Source organism: Pan troglodytes, chromosome X (genome assembly GCF_028858775.2).
Source record: "Pan troglodytes isolate AG18354 chromosome X, NHGRI_mPanTro3-v2.0_pri, whole genome shotgun sequence".
NCBI lineage: Eukaryota > Metazoa > Chordata > Mammalia > Primates > Hominidae > Pan > Pan troglodytes.
In genome coordinates, this window is record NC_072421.2 from 27,070,456 (window position 1) to 27,082,357 (window position 11,902).

An 11,902-nucleotide genomic window follows, 5' to 3' on the forward strand; every position below is an offset into this window, starting at 1 on the left:
TCAAGACAGCAGTGTTCATGAAAAATATCTCTGGCTTCAGAACTTCAGATTTTGTAAATGCTGTTTCACCACAGCGAACCCCTAATTTTGAATTGGTATACTTAATATGTATGACTATGGTACTCTTTAAGTTAGATGCTCACAATAGAGTTATTTCTCACTTAGCCTTTACCTTGACTCCTTCCCTTTTACCTTGAACGAAAGTCTTGTATGGCTTTTCTACATCTCCCACCACATCTGTTTGATTACCTATTTTAGCTTACCTAGGGTAAGGTTTTGCAACAAAGGAATGAAGGATTGAGGCTTGGCTACCAGTAAAGGTCAGCCAAGAACATAAGGTACATCTTTATTAGACACTATCACACACTGTTCCATCTTCTTCCCTTTCTTAAATTCGTCATCTGTTTCCTTATACAAATATTTACTGAATATCTATTAGTGCTACATATGGAGCTGGAACTAAGAAAATCATGTGTTTCCTTGTGAAAGTCATACTCAGATGACAAAATAATTTTATGTAGCTAAGACCAAGGGGTAAACATTAATTTTAAATAATTATACAAAATACCAGGAAACAAACACTCAAAAAGACTAGCATTTACGCTCAACACAGAAATGGTGAAATAGCTAACTTCAGTAGTCACAGAAAATCAAAGATTAAATATACACTACTGCATGCAGTAGCAATTTTAAATAAGCTTTCTGCCTGATAGATGCTGTGTCCTGTTTCTCAGCTATGAATGATATGGCCAACTAAAAAATAATAATAATATACTGTACATCAAGGATAACAAATTGTTAAGACTTTACTGAGTATTGCTTTATCAGCAACTATGTAGAATGATAAATCATCGTTACCCATCACACACCATTCAAGAACATTAGTAACCTTCCTGAGAGCTCCGTGAAAATTTTCCTCTTTATAATTAACTCTCATTAGAAAGTTGCAGTTTTTTTCAGAATGACCACCAATGACACAGATGCAGCTGAGAACAGCTGAGACACAGGTGTTTGATGTTTGGTTTGTTGTTAATAGTTCATCATGCATGAAGTGACTAAATCATTTTTTTACACTACTCATTTTGTTGAATTAAACGGAGAAAGATGATTACATTTATTATTTCTAAGTTTTCATTGGCAATATCAAAGGAACAGACTTTTTTCTGCTGGAATAATAAAATCTGTTATAATGTTTCAATAAATAATGTTTTACATTAACATTTAAAATACTCATATTAGGACACACCAAAGGGGGACAAGAGTTGCCTTGACAGAGCTCCCACTGGTCAAACTGGGACAATTTGAACATCAGAAAGAATAATAATGGTAATGGTTTATATTATATTGAATATAAAAAAGAATTCCTGAGGATCCTCAGCCAGTGTCTTCTTATTATGCCTCTCTTGCCTTTTTTTTAAGGTAAATAAACAATTTTTTTAAAAAGGTCCTTAAGTTCAGACCTATGCTAGAGTTATATTTCTGAGGAGCATCTGAGAAAAATGTGAATTTTTATCCCTTTTCTGAGTGACTCTTTTTTTTTGGCTGGCCAGCAATCTTCACTTCATGTGGGTTGGTGCCTTTGCCTGCCTCTTTGTCTCTTCATTCTCTGTCCCCTCCCCATCACCATGATTGGGACTGTGAATGTCAGTCACGGACATTTCTGAGTCAAAATGGTGGCATGTCGGGTTACTAACTGCTTCCTTCAAGAACCATCTGCAATTACATTCAAAGGGTTTACCTTTTGGATCCAAATTTAAATCCAAAATTGGTTTACCAATTAAATCCAAAAGGGAGCTAAGTGAGGTGGTGCGTGCCAGAAGCTCTAGCTACTTGGGAGGCTGAGGCAGGAAGATGGCTTGAGCCCATGAGTTTGAGGGCAAACACTGTTGGAGAAGCTATTCAGCAGCAGGAGAAGGGGCCTCCAGAAGAAGCAGAGAAGTTTTGCTCAGGGATCATTGCCATGGCTCTTCTCCTTTCTTTTAGTGATTGCTTCAGGGAACCATGTAATCAGAATGTCCAGACGAGTGCAGCTTCGTTTGATGTTTTGAACAAAACTTTGTACAGAAGCTTATATCAAGATACAAAGATCATGGATGCTTGTAGATACGATGAACCACAAAAGAAAATTTGAGGTCAGCCATCCATCAGACATAGTCAACAAATAATGTGGATGGAAACTGGTTAGTCTCTTCTGTACACAGAAGTAAAATGATTATTGATGAAACAAGACATCAGCCTGAGAGGTGCAGCCAGCTGGACTTCTGGGTTGGGTGGGGACTTGAAGAACTTTTCTGTCTTACAAGAGGATTGTAAAATGCACCAATCAGCACTCTGTAGCTAGGACTGTAAAACACACCAATCAGCGCTCTGTGGCTATCTAGAGGTTTGTAAAATGCGCCAATCAGTGCTCTGTGAAAACGCACCAATCAGCGCTCTGTGGCTAGCTAGAAGTTTGTAAAATGGACCAATCAGCACACTGTAAAATGGACCAAGCAGTGCTCTGTAAAATGGACCAATCAGCACTCTGTAAAATGGACTGATCAGCAGGACATGGGCAGGGATAAATAATGGAATAAAAGCTGGCCAACCCAGCCAGCAGTGGCAACCTGCTCCGGTACCCTTCCACACTGTTGAAGCTTTGTTCTTTTGCTCTTCACAATAAATCTTGCTGTTGCTCACTCTTTGGGTCTGTGCCACCTTTAAGAGCTGTAACACTCACCGCGAAAGTCCGCGGCTCCACTACTGAAGTTAGCAAGACCAAGAACCCACCAGAAGGAACCAAATCCGGACACATCTTGGCGACCAGGAAGGGACTATCACCAAGCAGCGATTACCACTGGACCCCTTTTGCTTACCTTTCTGTCCTATTTTTCCATAGAATTCGGGGGCTAAACACGGGGCACCTGTTGGCCAGTTAAAAGTGACTAGCATGGCCGCCAGACTAAAGACACGGGTGTCAGGCTTTCTGGGAAAGGGCTCTCTAACAACCTCCAACTCTTCAGGGTTTGGAGTGTTGGTTTGCCTGGAACCAGTTTCCACTTTTCCTGTACTTCTGGGCTGAGCCGAGGATCAACAGAGAAGAAAGCCATTCAGCTCCGGGGTCCCAACAAAAAGCTGGTTGACCCTGCAGCCATGAGCAGAACTGTCAAAGTCATGTCACTCAAGCGAGACTCACCCATCTATCCTATCTATCCTGACCCTTGCCTCCTGGGTCCTAATGCCTACCAGACAAACTTCCTCTCGCCTCTCTTCTCCGAGGCCAGTCCTGCTTCTAAAAACCACTACCTGTCTCTGGTGCTTTTCTAGTTTCTCCTATAAGAATGATTTCTAGTATAAACTTCAGGACTCTGTTCCCTTCTTTAGGCACCTGGGCTCACCAATCAGACAGATGTAATTGTTGCCCAAAGCCCCACTGGTGGGGAGACTATCTGGAATTTTAGGATCCCTCCTCAGACAAGCAGGCCTAACAAAGGCTATTCCCGAAGCTAGGGTATGGGGAGCCTGAGAAATGATATCCTTCCTATCCACATGATGAGAAGTGAGGACAAAAGGCGTCACTCTTCCAACCCTAGAAATCCCTTCCCTCCCTCAGGGTATGGCCCTCCACTCAATTTTTGGAGCATATCACCTTTGGAGGACAAGGGTAAGGTCACAATACTAACAGGAAAAAAAAGGCTTAGGACTCTAACAGGTTTTCGAGAATGTGTCGGTAAGGGCCACTAAATCCAATTTTTCTCGGTCCTCTTTGTGGTCTAAGTGGAAAGGTGAGGGTGCAGGTTTTTGAGAATGCATTGGTAAGGGCCACTAAATTCGACCTTCCTCAGTCCTCTTTGTGGTCTAAGAGGAAAACTAGAGTTTCTGCTGCTGCTTCGGTGAGCACAACTATTCTGATCAGCAGGGTCCAGGGACCGTTGTGGGTTCTTGGGCAAGAGGGGGATCTGCTGCTGTGTCAGTGAGTGCAACTATTCCAATCAGAAGGGTCCAGGGACCTTTGTGGGTTCTTGGGCAAGAGGGGGATCTGCTGCTGTGTCAGTGAGTGCAACTATTCCAATCAGAAGGGTCCAGGGACTGTTGCGGGTTCTTGGGCAGGGGGTGGGGGGACAAACCAAAACCATGGGCAGTTTTTTCTTTCACATGGGAAACACTCAGGCAGCAACAGGCTCACCCTTGAGATACATCCTAAGCCATTGGGACAAATTTGACCCACAAACCCTGAAAAAGAAGCGGCTTATTTTTTTCTGCACTATGGCCTGTCCCCAATATTCTCTCTCTGATGGGGAAAAATGGCCACTTGAGGGAAGTATAAATTACAATACTATCTTGCAGCTTGACCTTTTCTGTAAGAGGGAAGGCAAATGGAGTGAAATATCTTATGTCCAAGCTTTCTTTTCATTGAAGGAGAATCCACAACTATGCAAAGCTTGCAAACTACATCCCACAAGAGGACCTCTCAGCTTACCTCCATATCCTAGCCTTCCTACAGCTCCCCTTCCTATTAATAATAAGCCTCCTCTAATCTCCCCTGCCCAGAAGGAAACAAGCAAAGAAATCTCCAAAGGACCACAAAAACCCCCTGGCTATTGGTTAGTGTTCCCCTTCAAGCTGTAGGGGGAGGGGAATTTGGCCCAACCCGGGTACATGTCCCATTCTCCCTCTCTGATTTAAAGCAGATCAAGGTAGACCTGGGAAAGTTTTCAGATGATCCTGATAGGTAACAGATGTCCTACAGGGTCTACGGCAAACCTTCAACCTCACTTGGAGAGATGTCATGCTATTGTTAGATCAAACCCTGGCCTTTAATGAAAAGAATGCAGCTTTAGCTGCAGCCCGAGAGTTTGGAGATGCCTGGTATCTTAGTCAAGTATATGACAGAATGACAGCTGAAGAAAGGGACAAATTCCCTACTGGTCAGCAAGCTGTTCCCAGTATGGATCCCCACTGGTATCTCGACTCAGATCATGGGAACTGGAGTCATGAACATCTGTTGAACTGTGTTCTAGAAGGGCTGAGGAGAATTAAGGAAAAAGCCCATGAATTATTCACTGATGTCCACCATAACTCAGGGAAAGGAAGAAAATCCTTCTGCCTTCCTCGAGTGGCTACGGGAGGCCTTAACAAAATATACTCCCCTGTTGCCCGACTCCCTCGAGGGTCAATTGATCCTAAAAGATAAGTTTATTACCCAATCAGCCACAGATATCAGGAGAAAGCTCCAAAAATGAGCCCTGGGCCTGGAACAAAATCTGGAGGCATTATTAAACCTGGCAACCTCGGTGTTCTATAATAGGGACCAAGAGGAACAAGCCAAAAAGGAAAAGTGAGATCAGGGAAAGTTGCAGCCTTAGTCCTCGCCCTCAGACAAACAAACCTTGGTGGTTCAGAGAGGATAGAAAATGGAACAGGCCAATCACCCAGTAGGGCTTGTTATCTGTGTGGTTTGCAAGGACACTTTAAAAAAGATCGTCCAATGAGAAACAAGCTGCCCCCTCACCCATGTCCACTATTCTGAGGCAATCACTGGAAGGTGCACTGCCCCAGAGGACAAAGGTTCTCTGGGCAGAAGCCCCCAACCAGATGATCCAACAACAGGACTGAGGGTGCCTGGGGCAAGTGCCAGCTCATGCCATCACCCTCACTGAGCTCCAGGTATGTTTAACCATTGAGGGCCAGGAAATTGACTTCCTCCTGGACACTGGCATGGCTTTCTCAGTGTTAATCTCCTGTCCCGGACAGCTGTCCTCAAGGTCCGTTACGATCTGAGGAATCCTGGGACAGCCTGTAACCAGGTATTTCTCCCACCTCCTTAGTTGTAATTGGGAAACTTTGCTCTTTTCAAATACCTTCCTTGTTACGCCTGAAAGTCCCACACCCTTATTAGAGAGGGACATATTAGCCAAAGCTGGAGCTATTATCTATATGAATATGGGGAACAAGTTACCCATTTGTTTTTCCCTACTTGAGGAGGGAATCAACCCTGAAGTCTGGGCACTGGAAGGACAATTTGGAAGGGCAAAAAATGCCTGCCCAGTCCAAATCAAGCTAAAAGACCCCACCACTTTTCCTTATCAAAGGCAATATCCCTTAATGCCTGAAGCTCATAAAGGATTACAGGATATTGTTAGACATTTAAAAGCTCAAGGCTTAGTAAGAAAATGCAGCAGTCCCTGTAACACCCCAATTCTAGGAGTACAAAAACCAAATGGTCAGTGGAGACTAGTGCAAGATCTTAGACTCATCAACGAGGTAGTAATTCCTTTATATCCAGTTGTACCCAACCCCTATACCCTGCTCTCTCAAATACTAGAAGAAGCAAAATGGCTCACTGTTCTGGACCTCAAGGATGCCTTCTTCTGTATTCCCCTGCACTCTGACTCCCAGTTTCTCTTTGCCTTCAAGAATCCCACAGACCACATGTCCTAACTTAATGGACGATCTTGCCCCAAGGGTTCAAGGATAGCCCTCATCTGTTTGGTCAGGCACTGGCCCAAGATCTAGGCCACTTCTCAAATCCAGGCACTCTAGTCCTTCAGTATATGAAGTTACTTTTGGCTACCAGTGCAGAAGCCTCATGCCAGCAGGCTACTCTAGATCTCTTAAACTTTCTAGCTAATCAAGGGTACAAGGCATCTAAATCAAAGGCCCAGCTCTGCCTACAACAAGTCAAATATCTAGGCCTAATCTTAGCCAGAGGAACCAGGGCCCTCAGCAAGGAGTGAATACAGCCTATACTGGCTTATCCTTGCCCTAAGACATTAAAACAGTTGCAGGGGTTCCTTGGAATCAACAGCTTTTGCCAACTATGGATCCCCAGATACAGCGAGATAGCCAGGCCCCTCTATACTCTAATCAAGGGGACCCAGAGGGCAAATACTCATCTAGTGGAATGGGAAACAGAGGCAGAAACAGCCTCCAAAACTTTAAAGCAGGCCCCAGTATAAGCTCCAGCCTTAAGCCTTCCCACAGGACAAAACTTCTCTTTATACCTCGCAGAGAGAGCAGGAATAGCTCTTGGAGTCCTTACTCAGACTCGTGGGACAACCCCACAACCAGTGGCATACCTAAGTAAGGAAACTGACACAGTAGAAAAAGGCTGGCTTCACTGTTTACGGGTAGTTGCGGCAGTGGCCGTCTTAGTGTCAGAGGCTATCAAAATAATACAAGGAAAGGATCTCACTGTCTGGACTACTCATGATGTAAATGGCATACTAGGTGCCAAAGGAAGTTTATGGCTATCAGGCAACCGCCTGCTTAGATACCAGGTGCTACTCCTTGAGCGACCAGTGCTTCAAATACGCATGTGTGCGTCCCTCAACCCTGCCACTTTTCTCCCAGAGGATGGGGAACCAATCGAGCATGACTGCCAACACATTATAGTCCAGACTTATGCCGCCTGAGAGGATCTCTTAGAAGTCCCCTTAGCTAACCCTGACCTTAACCTATATACCGATGGAAGTTCATTTGTGGAGAATAGTATATGACGGGCAGGTTATGCCATAGTTAGTGATATAACAGTACTTGAAAGTAAGCCTCTTACCCTAGAGACCAGCGCCCAGTTAGCAGAACTAGTGGCACTGACCTGAGCCTTAGAACTGGGAAAGGGAAAAAGAATAAATGTGTATACAGATAGCACGTATGCTTATCTAATCCTAAATCCCCATGCTGCAATATGGAAAGAAAGGGAGTTCCTTACCTCTGGGGGAACCCCCATTAAATACCATAAGGAAATCATAGAGTTATTGCACGCAGTGCAAAAACCCAAGGAGGTGGCAGTCTTACACTGCCGAAGCCAAAGCCAAAGGGGAAGGAGAAGGGAGAACAGCAGCATAAGTGGCTGGCAGAGGCAGGGAAAGACCAGCAGAAAGTCAAAGAAAAGAGAGAGAGGGGAAAGACAGAAAGTGAAAGAGAGAAGGAAAGAGAGAGGAAGAGACAGAGAGACAAAGAGGGAGTCAGAGAGAAAGAGACAAAGTCAAAGAGAAAGAAAGAGAGAGACAGAAAGTCAAAGAAAGAGAGAGAGAGAAGTAGTAAAGAAAAAAGTGTACCCTATTCCTTTAAAAGCCAGGGTAAATTTAAAACCTATAATTGATAATTGAAGGTCTTCTCTGTGACCTAGAACACGCCAATGCCACCTTATTGTTAGTGTAAACAAGGGGGTAGCCCGAAAGCACTGAGGCCACTGACAACCCATAGCCTTCCTATCAAAAATCCTTAACCCAGCAGGATTCCTAACAGGGGATCTAAATCTTAATTAATTACCATACAAAGGTCCAACCAGACCTAGGAGGAACTCCCTTCAGGACAGGATGATAGATGGTTCCTCCCAGGAGATTAAGGGAAAAAGACACAATGGGTATTCAGTAAGTGACAAGGAAACTCTTGTAGAAGCAGAGTTAGGAAAATTGCCTAATAATTGGTCTGCTCAAACGTGAGAGCTGTTTGCACTCACCCAAACCTTAAAGTACTTACAGAATCAGGAAAGAGCCATCTATACCATTTTTAAGTTAATATGGACTGAACTAGGTCTTATTAATAGCAAAGAATAATCGAAATCCCAAACTTACAAGATTTTCAATAAAAGTAAAGTTTGCTAAAAGTTAACAGTGTAATATGTATTATCCTAACTTCTAATCTTGTGGAAATCAGACCCTATCAGTGCCCCTCAAAGCTCAAGCTGCAAGAAATAACAAAATCTATCCTTAGTCTACAGTTCCAAATAGACTCTTTGGCAGCAGTGACTGTCCAAAACCGCCAAGGCCTAGACCTCCTCACTGCTGAGAAAGGAGAACTCTGCACCTTCTTAGAGAAAGAGTGTTGTTTTTACACTAACCAGTCAGGCATAGTATGAGACGCTGCCCGGCGTTTACAGGAAAAGGCTTCTGAAATCAGACAATGCCATTCAAACTCTTATACCAACCTCTGGAGTTGGGCGACATGGCTTCTCCCCTTTCTAGGTCCCGTGACAGCCATCTTGCTATTACTTGCCTTGGGGCTCTTTTAACCTCCTTGTCAAATTTGTCTCCTCCAGGATCGATGCCATCGAGCTACAGATGGTCTTACAAATGGAACCCCAAATGAGCTCAACTAACAACTTCTACCAAGGACTCCTGGACCGACCCACTGACCCTTTGGCTGGCCAAGAGAGTTCCCCTCTGGAGGACACTACCACTGCAGGGCCCCTTCTTCGCCCCTATCCATTTTTTAGAGGCAAAATCGATACAGGCTTCCTGGACAGAATAGGTCGGGGTACTGACACTGCCTCCTGGGGATGCACTGCTGGGGGGTCCTCCATGCCCCCCCTGGGGCTGAAAGTGGACCTCAGACAAAATTTTGTTCAGAGATTTCATTGACTATGTCTCCAAAGCAAATATCAGTCCAGCTCGACAGCCATCAGCCCACGCAGAGCATCTCACAGCCTCCACCACCCCCATCCCTTCTGTGGTCTGATGGTCAAGGACAGCCTGGGTCACAGCTGCCCCATACTTCTCTCTCTACTGAGTTTCACACCAGCCACGAACACTCTGTTTTCTCTACCTTTGAGAACAGCTGTAACAACCCATCCCCACCACCTCTGCCTTGCACAGAGTCTTCCAGCTCCATGCCTGGCCTGCGCATAGTGCCTCCCCCACCTTCCCTTCTCCCTGGCATGACAGTGCGTACTCTGCCCAGTACAGCCATTCCCCTACCTCCTCCTCCGCTAGGTACAGAAATGCTGCCACCCCCTCCCCCTCCTCTACCCAGAATGGGAATACCTCCTCTGCCCCCTCTACCCAGAGTGGGAATACCTCCCCGCCCCCACTCCCCAGAATGGGCATACCGCCTCCTCCCCTTCTTCCCGGAGCTGGAATACCCTCTCTGCCCCCTGTACCCAGAGTGGGAATACCCCTTCCACCCCCTCTACCTGAAGCAGGAATACCTCCTCCACCCCAACTTCCTGGAGCAGGAATACCTCCTCCGCCCCCTCTACCCAGAGTGGGAATACATCCTCCACCCCCTCTACCCCCTCTACCTGGAGTGGGAATACCCCCTCCACCCCCTCTACCTGAAGTGGGAATACCTCCTCTGCCCCCTCTACCTGGTGCTGGGATTCCCCCACCTCCTCCCTTGCCAGGTATGGGGATTCCACCTGCTCCAGCTCCCGCTCCCATTCCACCTGAGAGAGGAATCCCCCCACCCACTCTGCTTCTTCCATCAGGCCTTCCACTCCTCCCACAAGTTGGGAGGAGCATTTTACTAACACCACAGGTGTGTGGGTTTCTTCCTCCTCCATTGACAAATGGCTTGTTTGAATTAGGGATGAATCAGGACAAAGGGAGTAGGAAGCAGCCCATAGAGCCTTGTCGACCAGTGAAGTCTCTTTACTAGACAAGAATTCAACTACATAGTAAAAGAGACTCCAGTGCTTCACTTATTTGGGAAAAAAATTGAAGAGCCACCTATAGATTGTCATGAATTTGAGGAATTGTTTTCTAAAACTGCTGTAAAGGAGAGAAAGAAACCTATCTCTGATACCATCTCAAAGTTGACAGCTAAACAATGCTAAAAGCACCAGCGGGCCAGGGGCGGTGGCTCATGCCTGTAATTCCCAACACTTTGGGAGGCCGAGGCGGGTGGATCGCTAGGTCAGGAGATCGAGACCATCCTGGATAACACGGTGAAACCCCGTCTCTACTGAAAATACAAAAAAATTAGCCGGGCATGGTGGCATGCACCTGTAGTCCCAGCTACTCAGGAGGCTGAGGCAGGAGAATCACTTGAACCCAGGAGGCGGAGGTTGCAGTGAGCCAAGATTGCACCACTGCACTTCAGCCTGGGCTACAGAGCAAGACTCTGTCTCAAAAAAAAAAAAAAAAAAAAAAAAACCACCAGCATACTCTGTGGATGGAGCCAGAAATCAAACCTTGTCTCTATGACAGGGCCAGAAAGAAACATCTTGCCATTGACCAGAGAGCAGGGAGCAAAGCAAAATGCCTAGGTGAATACCGAACGACCATTTACTGAATTATTAAAAGTTTATTATGTGATTCTATTCAATAAACATGTGCTAGGTGATTCAAAATTAAGAAAAAAAATGGATTCCTAAGTCCACAGTAATACTCAAAACAAAATAAGAAAAAGGAAAGTTCTTCATTGCAGAAACATGCTATCTAATCAACTTAGATGTAACAATACAATTGGAAAATCACCAATGTCCTTTGCAACCACTAATACAATTATTGATTTAGGCAAGAATCATCAACAGATGCTAAAACCATTAGGTGAAGTGTAGTAGGAGGCCAAGATAGTAATATATTCTCATAGTATGAAGGCACAAGTTGCTTATTAATTACAATGAGAAAATTATCTCTAATAAAGAGAGCTAGAAAACACCATCTTAATCCAGTCTTCAAACTTAGCATAACAATAATGAGACAAACTGGCATTACATGCTTTCTGATACACTATAATGAAAAGTACGCACATTATATTTGTAGGATTCTTATAAAATGATCTTTAACATGAATATAATCACAAGGAAACATTTAGATAAATAAGAATGTGAGCTATTCTACAAGACAATTGACCTGGACTCTTTAACATATCCCCATGATGAAAGACTAAAAGAGAGATGGGAATTTTTTAGATTAATGGAAGCTAAGGAGATATGATCATCAAATGCAATAAGTGATCCTCAATTGGATATTGGGGTAGAAACAAAGATTTGTAAAAGAGCATTTGAGGAAATTTGAATATGGACTCTGTGTTGACTACAATTGTATCATTGTTAAAATTCTTGGGTGTGATAGTACTCTGGGGTTATGTAGTAGGATGTCCTTAATTTTAGGAGATACAGGATAAATTATTTATGATCTGTCATCATATCTACAATTTAATTTCAAGTGCTTCAGCAAAGATGATGCCACAGATA

General features: G+C 44.4%; 2 pseudogenes; both read left to right on the forward strand.

Annotated features, from left to right (window-relative positions):
• The first annotated feature begins 4,167 nt into the window (after positions 1 to 4,167).
• LOC134809299 (uncharacterized) lies at positions 4,168 to 5,222 on the forward strand (annotated as a pseudogene).
• Positions 5,223 to 6,799: 1,577 nt separating this feature from the next.
• On the forward strand, positions 6,800 to 10,537 carry LOC107970944 (formin-2-like; annotated as a pseudogene).
• The last annotated feature ends 1,365 nt before the right edge of the window (positions 10,538 to 11,902 follow it).